Here is a 14,031-nt window from a genome sequence, read left to right as displayed (position 1 = left end):
AAACAATCACTAAATCTAGGTGATGGAAAAAGGATGGCCCTTGTACTGTTTCTCAACTTTTTTTTTTTTTAACACTTGAAGATTTTTTTTATAGAAAGGGAAGAAAAATCATATTAACACATTAAATATGTCCTAGAATTTGAAAGTTCCATTTTTCTAAAGTAATATATGCTTATTGATGAAAACCTAGAAAGCATTAGTCTATAAAAGCAAAGCAAAGTAACTGTAACCTGCTCACGGCCCCATTCAAAGAAAAACTATTGTCAACATTTTGGGAGTATATTCTTCTAAAAAGTGTTTTATATATAAATTCACATACATTTACCTGTAAATGTGAATCATACCTTAAGTCCATTTTATAATCATTTTCATTGAACACACAGTAAATACTTTTTCTTGCTGTTGAATTATTTTCTGTATCTTTGCAGGGATGCATATTGATTTGTCATTACAGTTGTCCCTCGGTATCCATAGGGGATTGGTTCTAGCAAATTCCTTCCTGTTCCCCCATTTAAGCCATAGACTTAAATCTTGTCTATTAGTCCTCAAAGTCCATGTTCTGAGACATTTGAGGTTTCTTTGTTACAGCAGCTCACGTTATCCTAACCAATACGAGGATGTTTGCTTTACATATTGTGAAGACCATTTATGCCTCTGCTAGATTCTTTACCATTTGTCAAGGAAATCTGAGGCCCTTGCACTGGTACACACTCCAGTCAATGTTACTGAAGCCCAACATTTGCTCTGAGAGATGCTACTACTATCTTGGGGAAGAAGACATCTCTGCTCTAAAAAAGTATTCTTTTCTTTGGCAGAAAAGAATCCTTTCCTTTCTTTTCCCTCACTTGCTATAAATATATTTTTCCTTCATTCCTCTGACGGGCCCATTCCTTTTTCTCTAGTAGATACACATGCTAAGGTGTTTGATACATTCACGTGAATTTCTATGTACTCTTACAGCATTGGTTTAGTGTGTCTGTGTTTTTAATTTACTTATATGAAATTGTGCTATACTCATTTAATTTCTTACAATTTTCACTCAACATCTGTTTTTCTAACAACTGTATTGTGTATTTACCTCTAATTTGTTCATTTTACCTGCTGCATAGACTACCACCAGAGACGGACTTCTAGATAGCCTTCAACTCGCCACCGCTACAAATACTACAGCACTGAATGGTATGTGCCTCGATGGTGCTGTGTAAGAATTTCTCTGGCAGACACGTGGGATTGCTGGGATGTGGGATGTGAATACTGCCAGGCTGACTTCCAGAATGGCTCACAAACTTACATTTAGTGGATGAGAGCTCTCATGGCCTCACGTCATCCTCCCCAATTGGCATTATCTTCCCTTCTGACTTTTACCCCTTCCAGTATGTGCAGAATAAAATTTCATCTTTTTAATTTACAGGTATCTGATTAATAACTAGTATATGCACGTCTTAAGTAATGTCTTAGCCATTTGACTTCCCTTTTGTGAACTGCCTGTGTTTCTAAGGCAAAACAGCAGAACATTCTACTTCCTTATAATCCATATGGGAAATCCTGAGGGAAGTGTGAAAAAAATATATCGTAGCTCTTTCTGGTGTCCAATGGAAGCTTCTCTTTAGATAGCATTACAGGTTATCTACAACCTGATAGATTCGTTTGTTCATTCATTCCAGAAATATATGTCAGGCACTATATGATGCATTAAGAATATAGAGGAAATAATGTACACAGCACCTGGCATCTAGATAGCTGTGAAATGATGGAAGAGATAAATCAGTGTTTGTTGTTTTACTTTCTGGAGAAGTAACATTAAGGTGTGAGCTACTTATATCTTAATAAATGATAACATTCCTCTCTCATCTTTTCTCAATTAAATTTGCCGTGTCCTTGGCATGGACTACTGGTATAGGTCGAAGGATGCTACAAACAACTAACAAAAGGAAAAACATGCCACTTTCAATGCTTATTAACTCAACAACTCCGTGAGGCATCTATTCTTCAAAAGAAATTCTTAAGTACCAAAATGTTTTACTATAATATACCCTTCCTAGAACGAAAGCTGTAACCTAATCTACCACCACCACTCCCTCCACATTTGCAGTTGAGGCGATGAAGTTCAGAGGGTTGTAAAAAACGCTCTGTGTAGCGCCTTCTGGAGATCGTCCCAATATACCACCCTCAGTCCATTTTTAAAATGTGTTTTTTCATTTGAAATGAGATTCATGCAGCTTGCTCATGCAAACTGAGAATGAAAAAAAAAAAGTTAGAGTCTGGAAAGGAAGAGAAGGATTAAATAAAGAGTTCTGTGAGGATGTAGCCATCATGATCTAATGCACCATGGGCAGCCTAGCTTCAGGGAATACTGACTTCCAAGGCCTGGAGCTCCTGAGGACAGCTGGCACTCAGCTGGTCGTGGGGTTGGCCTCACATTGCCTCAGTGTCTCCCATAAACTCAACTGATGCTATTTAGCCTTTCTTTTTTTTAAGAAAACATGCAGCACAGGAAATTTTTCCTCAATGCGTGTAAGAGCTGTTTGATTCCCCAAAGAAAAAGATTTGGCAAGTCAGTTAAGAGAAAAGGAGAAGCACTGAACACATGAGCACATTTTAACAATGTCCAAGTGTAACTTTTACTGCCAACAGTAGACATGCACTGGAATTTGAAATGCAACCCAAATGCTAAATGCAGTTGTTTTTATCTGTGAGGAGAACGTTGAGGTTTCATTCTGAGATGAGTCATTTTGTGCTGATTTATCCAGTTAATAAATGTATCTGATTTGTTTTCATTAGGGAGTTGAAAGTGGGTTTTTTTGTTTTTGTTTTTTGTTTTTGTTTTTGTTTTTGTCCCAGTGAAGGAAACTATCAGGTCTGGTAAGAATACAAGGAAGCAAAATTGTATTGAAATGCTCAATAAAGATAAAGCCAAGATGTCACCTGCCACATACAATGAAAAGGGTTTGGAGTCTTGGCATTAAGAGGGATACTTGGGATTTCAGAAGCCCCGGACTTTGCTGTCAGTATCTGACAGCGTCTTTACAAGGCCATCCTGAATTGCCAAATCAGAAAACTAAGCCTTTTGTTCTGTGTGATCTTAATTTTGTCCAATCTATTAAATGATTTCATGATGGGGTATAGGTGACATTTATACATTTACCAAAAAATTTGAAGTTTCTCTAGGCCTACTCTGCAGGACAAGATCACTTGGTCCAATTAATTAGTTAATTCATCAGTATGCTAAGAACTGTTCACAAAAGAACATCCAGCCTAAGAAAAAGTCTTATAAGAGTTTAGTTGAGCCAAAGTGATGACAATTGCTGGGAAACAAAATCTCAGCTCCAGAGAATGGCAGTTTTGCAGCTTATTTTATACATTAGAATCAAAGGAGGAGATGCAAGGAGGGTTACATGAAATCCATTGGTGGTCGACTGGGGAGACGGGAGAAAGCAAAGTGGGAAAATCTCTGAGTTTCGATAAAAAGTAAAACAGAGAGACACATACTCCTTTTACATCGGTGGGTACAGGAGAGTTAATATTTACAGCACATAGACATGGTACATGGGCAACAAGAAAATACTCTGGTCTCGTGCTCTGGTACTGAGGGTTGTACCTACTAGGGGTCTGGAAAAGAAGATTACTCTGACATTTCAGAGGTGTGTTATCTTAGGTGCACAACAGACAATTTCAAAGTTAAAGATGGACTTTGTCAAGGAAGCTACAGACTTAGGATATGACTACCAATCATAACGTGCTGTTAGTTAGAAATTTTTATGTTCAGACCATAAAAATTGGTCTCTGGCTTTGCAAGGCGGGGTTTAGTAAGAATAAGTTTTAGCAGGTGGCCTCTTTTTCGTCCACAGAAGTGTTTACTGAGTGCCAACTATCTGTAGGCTCTTTACAGATCAGTTGATGCTGTGACTTTACTGGCATGCAGACACTGTGACCAAAGAATTCAGCCACAGTTATATTAATTGCTGCCAATGGTTTTCTTATGTCTTTAGTAGCAAATAAATTATGAGCATTATGATGGCATTTCCCACCCCTCCCCGCCATTAACTTGTTTTTCTTTTAATTCCTTAACCTAAAGCAATGTTGAATAATATTGTAGAATTTTTAAATGTATATCTTTCAAGACTAAAACTACCTATAATTTGACTTATTTTATCATTTTATCCTGCAAATAATTTCATCATATGCTAAACAGATTATAGCATATAGCTATATGATACAGGTTTTATCACGTAATAAATATTTTCACTGAAGGAGAAATAATGCTGAGCTATCCAAGAAATGGGTCAACATATTTTTGGAAACATAAAGTGATCAGGTACCATTCAGAATTTTCATTTAAATCTGCTGTGTTGGAGGAATATTAGACCCAAGCTAACTTACTATTGAGACTGTAAACAGTATACTTGGGGGCGGGGGGGGGGGCGGGGAGGCAAATAAAAGTGCGTGGAACATTTTCCCCCCATTGTTTTTGTCCCCCCATGGTTGTTTCTCAAGTCCCTTGGGACCACCAGTGCATCCTGAGTAATACTTTGTCTTAAATGTAGTGCAGTGGATTGTCACTGCAGTGGTCTTTTGTCCATGAAGAATTCATCAGACTCACTCTCTGGCCTCCATCACTTGGCAGGACAGAAAAGCCGATGGCAGTATCTGGACATACCTAATATTTAGGAAGCTAAGCCTGTGCAGCAAACGTGAAAGACTTCCTCGACATGCCCTGATGACTTTACTCAAGCATGTTTCCTTTTATCATTTGTTGGAAAAACCCTTTACTATCTCTTCTTAGTTCCTTGTCCTTTGTGAGCTACAAAGGGCAGATTTTCTTTTGTAAATCCTTCGTAATTAAATGAGCACTTCAGTGGCTGTAGCCTTCAATGGCCTGTTTCCTAGGTTTTTGCCTCTGACAGTCATATTTCTCAAAGGCCCCCGAGATGACTGGGCATCTTCCCCTACTTAACACTAAACCAATTGAAGCCCGTGCTCACTGCATGAAGGAGGAAAAGATTCATTAAGGGCACTTCATTAAAAAGCTGAAATGGGACGCTCTAAATGCGCCTGAACCAACTGCCGTCCACAGGAGCTATTAGGAGAGCTACAAAGACAGTTTCAGAAACTGAACTCCAGCTCCAGTGCCTCGGATTAGGGAGAGTGATGGGATTAGTGTTTAATGACTTGGGGCGGGAGACAAAGGGAATCTCAACAAAGAGGCTTAGATATGGAAGAATTAACACTCTCTATTCCAACCAGGCCTCCGATGACTTCCAGCATTCTTTGGAGACTCAAAAGCCAAGAGGGGAAACAGAAAAGATGGGCAAAGCTTTAATACTTCCCTAACTTTTTTTTTTTTTAATCACAACAATACAGAGGAAAGAAAAGAACCCTCTTCACTTCTTGCACTTGAAACCTCTTTTAAAAATAAGCACCTACAACTGTATAATTTAGCCCCCAGGTGAGCTGGCCCAGGGTCACAAGCATGTGCCAGAACGTGTTTCTGCTTCCCAAAGCCAGGGCAAGTCACAAGCCAACACATTCAGACACTGAAGCAAAACGCATGGTAGCAGAGGCCCCACTAAGTGGCTTTAAAAGCACTTCCATCTCCATGGCTGTTTATGTTACAGGTGCAACCGAAGGGACAAAGAGAAATTCCACTTCATTGTAAAACCTCCTCCTGGCCCCATCTGGCTCAGACTGAAATGATTCCAGCGTCTATGGCCTGAGAAGTGCTTCATGAAATGAGGTGATTATCCTGTCTACGTGAGGGGATAACTTTGGAAATGCGCTTAAAGGTTGAAAAGTGCTCTTGAAAAAGAATGGGCAGCTTGGAGCAGGGTTGGCAATGTTGGAGCTTATCTCTACCATCCCCCCCCCCCCCACACACACACACAAGAACCCGGTATCATTATCTAAACACGAAGCCACATTTAAGTGGCTGACCCTGGAGTGGAGTATCATTCCCCAGGATGTTAAGTAAATAGACTGAGCACCAAATGCCTTCCTGCAGTAAGTGTGTGATTATGTGCTGCTGCTGAGAATGGCAAAACGCAGGTGCGAATGTTACTGTAGGCAAAAGTGCAACCCAAATAGTGCCGTAAATGATCTCGCACTGTAATAAACGAATTCAACGTGGCCTGATTTTTAACCAAACTAAATCACTTGCAGAAAAGCTGGGTATTCATTTCACGTATTAGCCTGTATGAAATAGTCCTGGAGCAGTTCTAGACACCAAGGTATTATTTAACCCGTGTGGTTTAGTGGGACAATGGCAGCCCCCTGCCGTAATCCATTCAGAGGCAATACCGGCAGTCAGTGTGAAATTAAATACATTACAGGGAAAGAGCTTAATGCATTTTATAGGCAGTTGTTCACCCACATCAAACTTTAGTTTTTAAAACCCAACATTTGATCCCACGACAGGAACCTTGCCTCAAGTCAGAGATTGCCACACTGTGCTGCCAGGAGGTAGAAAAGAGGCACAGCTCAGACTTCAGTGAAGGTACAATTGGCTGAAAGGAACCATTTCCAATCAGCTTAGTTCTACTGGGCCACTCGGATGCCAAAGGCCCAGGTAGCGTTTGATCATGCTGCTTCAGGGCTCCGATGTGCATCTGTTGCCCCTTACTTTTCTGCTAACATTTTTGCTGGAAGGATCAATGTTTTTCCAGTGCAGTGGAGCCCCCTTTTCTCATAGCTAAATTGCAGTAGGGTATAATGGACTTTCTTCACCTCACTCCCAGTCTCTCTTGACCTCCAACATGGTCTAGCAGTCTGTTCTTTGTTCAATTGAAAATGTGTGTAGAAATTTTTATAGAGATCTTCAGCTATATAAAATAAATAGCTTTGAAAATTGTTGTAGCTTTAAAAACAGGTCAAAAAGGAAATTGAACAGCTAGGGAGTTTCATACCATCCAGTCAGCTTTCTGAAGGGCTGCATTGGTTTTCCTAGTAAATGGTTGCTTTTATTGTTGGGGTTTCCACCAGTTTTCTGAGTAGCTTTTAATAGGAAAGGGAGCTTTGGTGGAATTTTCTGATAGAATGTCAACTATATACTAATGGCTCCTGGCACCACATTCAAACATCAAACGCAGTTTTTGCCATAGGAGTGTGACCTGTGTGTCACTGCGCTGCTGAGCACCTGATTCTCTGTATCGGTGACTTCCTTGGATGGATGGTGACCCTGGTGTGGTTCCCAGGAAAGCTTCCGAACTCTCCTGGCTCACAGGTAGATCCTGTGTCCTTACAGATGGTGGCCTTGTGTTTTTGGAGTCTTCAGACCAAACTCTGCTTTTTTGAGTGCAAAAGCTTATCAAAAGACTCTTTAATGGTATCTTTTTTCAAAAGTGGACAAAGGGTTTATAGCTCTTGAAAATATGGTAAAAGTTAAAACTGCTTTTTCCTTAGAATTACACTAAAAGTCTAAGAGCTTAAAAACAGTGATTCTCAACCCTGGATGGGGGAAGGGCAATAAAATTATTGCTAGGGGTCCATTAATCCACTTGTGTAATCAGTCTCTAGAGTCTGAAAAATAACATCTCACAATAGATTATGACTTTTAAAATAATGTCTGTAGATGCTTTATGATTAATACTTTCAAAATTATTTTAAAAGCTTTACTGAGATTATAGTGATTTTTATCATTATGTTTTGTCAAGCCACACTAAAAGTTCAAGTCATATCACATAGGAGTCTAAAAAATATTTTGGGGGGTGTATGATCTGGAACTCTATCAACTGCTCGTAATAAAAACCCAACTCAAACTAGCTAAAGCCAGAAAAGAAAAGTTATTGACTCAAGTTAACTCAGAGATATGTTGAACCTGTTCGCTCTTGCTTGGCTTCATCCTCAGGCAGGCTCTGTCCTACAAGGAGAGGATCCTGGTCCTTGCTACATGGTCACACGGCCCTGAAGGCTTGTGAACTCGAGAAAGACTTTATCCCAATGTCCATATCAAGATTCAAAACAGGATTCAGATTGGCCAGGCCTATTTCATGGATCTATCTCTGGACTGACCACAGGGGTTAAAGCAGAGAAGGTAATCTGATTCATCAACATGAATCATACGCTCATTCCTGTAAGGGGAGGAAAGGTGGAGTCTCTTGATTTATAGCCCTACCAGAGTCACATGGAGAGAGGGAAGGGCCAATTTCCTAACAAAAAAAAGGTGATGAACAGACAAGCAATGCTTACTGACTGTAACAGGGATTCTCCTATTTACACTTAGATTCACAACACTTGAGAATCATTGTTATAATAATAATTATTATTTTTGATGTTTTTAACTAAGATCCTGTACCAGGTATTAGAAGTCAGCTAAGCACAAATGAGACCAGTGGGAATACCCTGGGAGACACTGTCTGGCAGCCAATTCCAGTGGTGGTTTGTGTGCCTGCGTGTGGGAGAAGAGGAAGAATGAAGTTGGAAGGGGAGCTACCAAAGCAAAAAATCAAAATTCCCTTAAAATTCAAATCTCAATTCTTCCCTGTAAATGTAAAGCCAAACAAAATAAACTCACACACCACCACCACTAACACCACCACCACCACCACCAAATACATACAAGTTATAAAGGTTAATTCCCAAAAGACTAAAAATATTTATTTCTAAGCCTCTCCATTTGTCTTTAATTATTGTGTTCTTTTGGCATGAGCACCTCGGATAGGGAAGGTCATCCCTAAGATACAGAGCTCTAAATAATATGACTTTTCTAATTGCTGTGTCTCCATGTCATGCCCTATCTATGATCTTTTTCCGGGATAATTCATTCCTTCCCAGGAATCAGTAATTCTGTAATTAGTGCCCATTCCTTATTCTTTTCTCTCTATCTGTCTTTCTACCTCTATCCCTCTGGCATTACTCTTCATTTCTTTAATTTTCCCTTCTTTGAAATAAAATCATATTAGGTTCTTACTTTACCCTTCTCAGATACAGTCATTCACACTAGTATAATGTGAAAAGTAGATTACTTGACTGTTAACAATAATAAATAACGTGATGATGAAAATGAACATTAACTGAGTTCTTATTATTTGCTTATATTATAGTAATATAAGCTTATATTGTACCATAATATCTTTACATCACCTTATTTAATCCTTATATGAACCTTATGGGTAGAGTAGTAGATCCATGTTAGTTTTATTTGTGAAGGTTGTTCAGCCTTTGAACCCATTTCTGATGCATGAGAAAGTCCTGTAATATAAATTTTGATGGAATTTCCCAGTATAGAAGCAAAAACAGTTCAGATACTTGTTACCCCAGATTCCATTAGAGCCAGAGTGTGGACTTATGACCTATATTCAGCCAACACAGAGGTATCTGCCTCAGACTTTAAATTGGTAGCTAGAGATACAATATGCAGGAAAGTACAGAATTTGTTTCTCAGATAATGGAGGCATAGGTGGCTTCAACATTCCATTTCCAGGGTCTACGGGGGCTGCAGGGTTGGCCACATCCAACGTCCAAGGCTAGTTGTAATGGTAGATAAACCTCATTATTCAGTTTCAGCAGTTTCAATGACAAAAGTCCCTATCCAACTAGCTTTGTGGCATCCTTTTGGGTTTGCTTCTGGCTACTGTCTAGACCCCCTTCTTCTGCCATTTCTGAGTCTGCTCCTTCAGTTTCCTGATGTTTTCAGAAACATAGAATACAGTATGGAAGCCATTCCTGGAATTGAGCAACATAGAAGAGCCTTATCCTTGAGTTACCTCAGATCCTTGCAATAAATTTCCTCCTGCTTCTGTTAGCCATAATGAGCTTATGTTACATGACACAAAGAACCTTGATGAATACAGGGATGTTATTTTTAATTTCATATTATAGGTTTGGAAACCCAGGCTTAGAGAAACAAGTACATTGTGCAAGTTTAAGCAAACAGTATTAGCGCCAGGCTGAATTGAGAGCCCATATTCACTTACGACCCTTCATAAAATCAGGGAAGAAAAGACTGTACCAGTAAGTGAGATTCATCTGAATATAGCTTAGAAAGAGGTAGGTATCTTTGATTAAAGTCTCAATTCTGGAAGTCTTTCTCAAAATCACAGCTTATTTGAATAACCTTTCTTTGTCTAGAAAACGAAAGTTTGGTCTAGATCAGTGACTTCTAACCATCGGAGAAGGGGTCATGGAACCATACCCCCCAAACAAACAAACAAACAATAATAAAACCCTGAAAGCTATGGATCTCCTTAGCAAAGTACACATGCAAATGTGTTACATCAAATTTCACCCCAAGCCCATCCTTGGAACTCAATGGATCCCAGGCTGAGAACCTTGGACTAGATGATCTCAGTTTGATCCAAGTAAAACACAGTATGATTCCACTGTCTGGGTGAATTTGCTATAATTAGTGAGCTCAATTTCTCTCTCTCTCTCTCTCTCTCTCTCTCTCTCTCTCTCTCTCTGCAGAAGTTTGAGTAAATCACACTCCTCCGTTTATAGCACATTACCATCATTAAGAGAATAAATTTGAGAGGAACTGAATTCACATAATATCATGTGATGAATGCCTAAAGGAGCTATTTGGTCTCAAGAAAAGAAGACTTAGACAAGATGTATTATATCAGTAACTTGTATCAGTTACTGAAAAATGTCACTTGTTGCAAATTACTGAAAATCCAATCAAAAGTAGCTTAAGCAATATGACATTTATAATCTCATGTACCAAGAAGTTTGGAGGTGAGACATACAAGGGTTGGGAAATCCAGTTAAAGACACAGGTTCCTTTCTTTTTTACATTTTGCCATCTTCTCACAGGATGTTGGCTTGTCCCTAGCTCCTCAGCATGGGTTGGCATAGTTCTAATCAGGATATGCAGATAATAACATCATTTTTTAAAAAGCATATTGACTTCTGCTTTTAACCATTACAGAGAAACTGGTATCAAACTTGCCCTCTCACTGAAAACAACTATAAAATTTGACAAATAAATGAGGCAATTATTTTCAGGCATTGGATAATAGGCATGGGACTATAATCCTTGAGAGAAGGAAAATACGCAAGAAGAGCCATATTTCTCTGCCTGGGTGCACTCTCTAGTTGCAGCACAAGGAAGGGGAGCCAAATAGAACAATGGTTTGCATGAGATGAAGAAACAGACATTGGAGTTTGTCTCCTGAAATAGCTGGAATTTCCAGGGTAGGGTACTGGAATAAGAAGGAGCTGTGCAGAGGGGGCTTCTAAAGTCTGTATGTGAATTTATGAAAATTCCTTGGCTGAGGGCTGGGCTGTGCAGATCAAGGTTGAGATTCCATGAGATATGACACAGACTACTGTGAGGTAAAAACGGAACAGTAATAACAGAGACTATGCAGTTTAGGGAGGTGCTGGGGTTCCGGCTGACAAGAGAAAAACAAAAGATTTGGGGTATTGAGATGCTAGAAAGGCTATGCTTTATAAAGGAATGAGAACTACGGCCTAGAGAAAGTGCCCACCCTAGGAATAAGTAACAAAACAAAACACCACCACCAAAATAGACCACTCCATTAAAGAATAAAACCAAACATAAGAGGATCAAAAAAATCTACCAATAATTTGTCTGACAGGACAAACTCAGTAGTATTTAAAGGCAGATGATATAATTCAGATATCCTACCACATATCTTCCACAATATCTACAATATAATTAAACATTCTTAAACATGAAAGGAAAATATGACCCACAGTCAAGGAGGGAAACAAAACAATAGAAAGAGACCATAAGATGACTCATATGTTGGTATTATCAGACAAGCATTTTAAAGAAGTTATTATGAACATATTTAAGGATTTAAAGTGAAAGATGGTCATAATGAATAAACCGATGAGAAAATCTCCACAGATTTAACTTAAATTTAAGTTATCCTTTTAAAACATTTGTTTTAATAAAAACTGGTTTGGCATCACTTTAGATAAAACTGACGTCTCTATTCTTGAAAGTGTTCACATAAATCCCCTGACAGGGATTTTGTAAAATAACATTCAAGCAACACACAGGATAATGAGATAAAAGATGGAGGAGAAGAGAGTTGGAGTAGATAATATGTAATTCCTTCCAATTATCAGAGTCTATGTTTCTCTCATCATCACCACTGGAGAAGGAAAATCATTGGACACAAAGGATGAACCGGGCTCTCTGGTCCTGCTGTGTCTTCTTGTTGAATCTCTACTGTAATGCCACTGCCCTGAGGGAGCAAGAAGTACAGAGTGGAATGAATCAGGTCATAATGGAGCAATGCAGAGTTAGATTTATCTCAAACCACATTGCTAGTTGTGCCAGTCACAAACACCTGGAGAATTTACCTTCTCCTGTACTCCTAGATTATTCCAGTCACGTTACTGGAAAGCTATGAACCTTGTGTGACTAGATCTGAGTATAGTCATAGAGCTTCAAGTCAATCTTGCCATAATCTCTTGCTTACATGTCTCCCCTCTACCGTGAGCTCTTGAAGAATAAGAACTGTGTTCTCATACCTCTATGTTGCCAGTATCCAGTACAATGCCTGACTCATAGATGCTCGATAAATTGTTGTTAAATGAATGAATGCATTTTAAATGCTGAATGTATTTTACCTGATTTGAATTTTCAATAAAGCATACTACAGTGCCCAGCAGTCTCCAAAATTCCCTAACGCTGTCCCATTCCCCCTCCACCTCACCGGAAACAAAGCAATAGAAAGAGACCATAAGAGACCATAATAGAGCAATAGAGACAGTAAGGCACTTCATGCAGAACCTCTCTCAACATTTCAGTGCTGAGGTTGAGATCCTTTTCCAAAGTTCATGGAGAGATACATTAATGCATGGCAAAACCAAGGGTGACTCCTGATTAGAGTTTTTACTCAATTTAAGAAAAGTAATTGTTTTTTCTCTATGACTTTTTTTTCTTTATGTCTCAAGGACATGAAGAATAATCACCCAAGTAGTGAAGAAAAGGCAAGAAGACTCCCCCTGCTTTCTCAAACTACTTCTGCTCCAAACATTATCAAAAGGCTTAGCATTTCCTCTCTTTTATACCTGTCAATGGTGCTAAAATAACAAGACCAAAGCACACTGTCCATGTTCAGTTCAGAGAAAGCAACCCAAGGACTGCTGCAAGAGAGAGTTGGGACCCCGTCTCCTGCTCCCATCTTCTCTGCCTGTCTTGCCCCACATCTCTCCCTCTCACAGTCTTTTACTTTCTCTTTTTCGCATTTTTCCCCCTCCAAACCCTACTCAAAGCTTATAGTAGTTGTCAGAGCTGGGCATGACTCTCAACTGCAGGCAAATCTTGTTTGCAAGCAGGAAGCTGTAGGAATTCTCTCCTAGTGGCATTTTCACTCTTTATGTGAGCTTAATCCAGGGGATTAACAAATGGATCAGCTGGAGACCTCCTCTTACCATGACAGAACTGGGCAAGTTCAAGCAGGAATAGTCCCTGAAAGGTCTGGTTATGCTAGGAGTAAAAAGCACAACACCTACCAGGCACTGGGCAGGGTGTGTTCCCAGAGGAGGCCCAGGTCACGGAGGAAACAGCTTTGCTGACATTGGCCTCTCCTTGGTGACTTCATATGTCCCCTCCTCCACTGCTGACACTGTCTTGAAGTCCTCAGGGCAGCCCTCCCTGTCCCTGTCTGGCCCCTAAGTTTCCCTTTCCCCTGCCACTTACAAACTTCACGGTTTCTCCTGCTTTTCCCTTGCCCAGAATCCATTCTCTTCCTGCTGTGTCTTATGTTCTGTGGTGTCTTAAGGTGGGTTTCTTAGAAGCAGAAGTTGAGGTGGAGATCCTTAGACAAGTGATTACCTCTCTTTCTGTGAGCACCTAGAGCTAATGACAGTAGTCACCCTTTGTCCTTATGAAAGTGAGAAGATAGCACTGCTGTCTATGCCAACAAGACTGACATTTGCAGATGGCAGAGCTTGCAGAGAGGGTGCCTCAATTTTTAATCCTGTGATGATGCCAAAGCAACCACGAAAATGAGACAAACTTCTCTCTTATCTAAGCCACTGGGTCTAGTTTAGCACCCAAATATGTGCCCTAACTAATTCAGTCTAGGTGGGCTGAGCTTTGCTTGAAGACTGAAC

Source organism: Rhinolophus sinicus, linkage group LG05 (assembly GCF_036562045.2).
Source record: "Rhinolophus sinicus isolate RSC01 linkage group LG05, ASM3656204v1, whole genome shotgun sequence".
In the NCBI taxonomy this organism is placed as follows: Eukaryota; Metazoa; Chordata; class Mammalia; order Chiroptera; family Rhinolophidae; genus Rhinolophus; species Rhinolophus sinicus.
The sequence above is the reverse complement of the archived record's forward strand: the minus strand, read 5'-3'. Positions refer to the sequence as shown.